This window comes from Garra rufa, chromosome 9 (genome assembly GCF_049309525.1).
Source record: "Garra rufa chromosome 9, GarRuf1.0, whole genome shotgun sequence".
Lineage (NCBI taxonomy): Eukaryota > Metazoa > Chordata > Actinopteri > Cypriniformes > Cyprinidae > Garra > Garra rufa.
The window spans coordinates 22329693-22333627 of record NC_133369.1 but is presented as its reverse complement, the minus strand read 5'-3'; positions in this window follow the sequence as shown (position 1 = coordinate 22333627).

Sequence of the window (3935 nt, the reverse complement as noted above, 5' to 3'; positions counted from 1 at the left end):
TTGACGAGGCACCAGCTAAACCCATCATAGGTCAAAAGGTCAAAGCCATTAATCGTTCTTGACAGACGGTGTTTCATATCCACTACTAATATAGTATTTCAAGTCTATTCATTATTTGTAGCACGGCAGCCACTCAATAATCACAATAAGCATTTTGAAACAAATCGTATCCTTTAAATTCTGTTAATTTTATCACAAAATACAAACAATAAATGTGTTTTTCCATTCTATAATGTCGCATGAGATCACTGTATTCACCTAAGTTCAGGCAGCATGTAAATCAGTCATTTTTTTTCTACTAATTACAGCATGAAATAAACATGAATAAATACCAGAAGATATGTTGAAACAAATCAGAACAACTTTATAAAACGAATGTGTCATGTAATCGATCAACTACATGTGACGAGTCGGCTGCCTCCCCCCTAATTATCATCACCACCCCGTCCCTTATTCGTGGACTTCGTATTATACATATTACTCCCTTTGGACACTTTTCTTTCACTTTCTGTTTAATAAAAGCCTCTCCGAGGCCTGACGCCACACCCTGTCGTTTGCTCCTCCCGCCACAGTGGTGGAGAATGCGGGCAAGGCGGAGCTTAGACATCTTAGACAGCGCAGTGGGCTACACCTGATGACGTCATCCCCCTCTCGCTCGCAAAAGTTCATGAAAACCTGGACCAAGACCACAATGTTCTTGGTGTTTTGTATTTTAAGGCTTCAAATTCTTAATGGAAAGAATGGCTATTTTATTTTGATAAAAGATAATTAAAATGACAGAAAAGGAATTAAAATGGTGCATGTTTCAGAATTTGTATTATCATTTTTACATATACATCATAACAACATGAGGGACTTAAAGTTCAAACATAAAATAAAAATAGACATTAAAATAAATAAAAAGAAAAAGAAAGAAAAAACAGTTGCTGACACAGAGATAATAGAATTCTCTGACTTCACACCTGTGCGATGCATCAAGGCAACAGCGAGGAGCTCTAACCACAAAAGCACAACATCTTACCATGCCGGAAGATGCTGATGCAAATAACGACGTTTGTGGTTAATCGCCTTTATGCTAAGCGTACAGATGCTTTAGTTTTCTCCTGTCTTTTGCTCCACATTCATTTCTCAGGCCCATTTATATTCACTATTTAACCACTGATTTTTACAAAAGTCAACACTTAGTTGTCACAAGTTTGTATTCTGCGCTGGACTCTGGTTTGTTACAGTATATATGATATACAAAAGCTCTGCAGCTCTGAGAACTTTTCTGGTCAAACTGGTTGGTGGTTAACTTCCTTGAAATACATACAATATGAAAACCTTTTCCACTTTGACTTATACTTTTTACTTCCTCCATTTTCTTATTTTTATATGATGTCTATCAGGGACTTATAAAAGTGTGTTGTTCTTTACACAGATTTAGCCGCAAAGTACATGTTGCCTCATGTTGGTGCAAATTCATGTTTTTTCAAATGGGTCTATCCTCTAATCCTCAAAAGACAGAGGGAAATAACAGACATTGGACTATCCTCAAACAAAAGCATGCCATAAAAACTTAAAATGCAAGAACACACACACACACACACACACACATCAAATGAATAAAACAAAAGAAAAACAAAATGTCATAACAGCTGTCATAAAATATATATATGAAAACACAACTTTTTAAGTTTTGATATATTAATATCACTTATTTTATATCATTTTAGTACAACCATGACCTACTATTGAATTATTTCTTTATTTCTCAGTGCCGCCAGATACTTCGTATGGCTGTGGAATGAGTAAGGAATACAGATAGTCTCTGTCCACAAGCTTCTTCAGAGTCTTTTGTCCAAGCATCAGATTTTATAATCCCATCTTAAAATACCATCAACAGCAGCAGGTGCTTAATAAGTTTTAATGTTTTCAAAGGATGGTGTAATGATCATCCAATGAGAATATACATTACATCATAGAAATATCGCCTAATGCCAAGCAAAACTTTATATGGTAATTAACAGATGTCCTGGAAACAGATATCCTCAGCTGGATAATTCTGAATTTCCGTTCTAGCCTGGTTTCCAAGAGTACTACATGCATGCCGAATATTTACTGATAATAAAACAGATGTGAATATACATGGGAAGATTGTAATTTTAAGCCACTGATGACACCATGTGATGATTCTTGGTAAATCTCTGCTGGGGGAAGTGTGTGAGTAGAATTAATAAAAATAAAACTATGAATGTCTAATCAGAAGTCTTTACACGTAGCTGGATGATAGCTAGATGACCAACTAAATTGCATGAAACCTCTTTGTTTCTGTTTGTAGCAGTTGCGTGTTCCTGCTGTAAAACAAAGACTTTTAAACACAACAAAAGCATAAAATAATAATAAAAATAAGATACATTAACTTTGATTAACATTGAAAGTGATTAGCACTAAAAGCAGACCTAAGGGGGGAAAAAATCCTACTTTGATCATAAATACTGTATTTTTTGGCACTTCCAAGAGCCTGCAATACATTAGACATGCAGAAGATTGCACATAAATCTTCTGAGAACCAGGCATTGAGTTTCCTTTGAAGAAAATAAATCTAACCTTCACAGACAGAGTCAGTGTCAGTTGCATAGGCCACCATTAGTGCATTACACAAATACACACATATCCTAACAACTATAATTTAATGCAGCTTATTAAGAAATGCAAATAATTATTTAATGACCTTTTAAGATTAAAAGGAAAGGAAAGGATGTGACATGTGGCCAAGTATGGTGACCCATACTCGGAATTTGTGCTCTGCATTTAACCCATCCAAGTGCACACACACACAGTGGTGAACACTAATGGGCAGGCAAATTGTGAATTATAATAGTACCACTTTTTAATGATTTTTTCACTTAGACACTATGTACAAATATCAAAAGGATCTCATTCAAAACCATGTGATTAAAAAATAAACTGGAAAAAAATTCTATGATCGGATCCCCAGCTGCAACTAGTAATGTATGGCATGGTTGTGTTTAGAAGCCTTTTTTCACATTTATAAATGAACTGATTCCTAAGTTCAGATAACTTTTAAAGAAAAGCAGTCATTGCTATAGAGGTGAAATTTAATTGGCTGCTGGCAGCCATGTTTGTTTTAAATATCTTATCATAGTGCCACCTATTGTCGGGTTGAGGTGTGTCTGTGCACCTGAGACGCAGTGCATGTGAGAAGAACGCAATACAAACACAATGGAGTGTTTTCACAAAGCATCATCAATTGGCCATATTGGTGGCACAGAACGAAACTGGCATATTTTGTTATTTATTGCTGCTAAATAAAAGGTCAATTATTGTAATCTTTTGGGCTGTACTAATAGGTCGGACAGGGAAAATCATTTGGAGTACAATAGACTGCCAAAAATTAGACAAAATCAACGAGAAGAGTGCAAAAAACTAATATTAGGCTAATATCTTACTTAATACTGCTTGTATGTATCTTTACCACCCATTAACTTTAGTTTGTCAAAATATTGCATCCTTTCCTGCTTACTAAGTCCTTCTCTATATGATTTAGCAGCTTCTACACGTTTTTTTCTGTGGTTTAGACAGCATAAAATAGCAGAACAACATATTTAGTAGTACATTAACCGTGCAATCCATGCTGCTGTTTATATCCGACTCCGAGCATGGCTCCACCCGCTTTGTTTCGTTAGAAGGACACGCCCACTATACGAGGAACTACTGAATATTCCATGAGGCCCCGCCCCACGCAACAGAAAAGTTTTATGAACTGCATATTGAACGGTTTACCGTTAGATCTCCGAATGCTTCATACAGTAATGAACGTAACGCGTCGAATTTCCTGCGAGGCGTATCAAGATATATTTCATTTGCGGTTACACCTCTGTATACATTAATTTATTCTCAAGAAACAGATGTTTACCACTGTCCAAACAGGG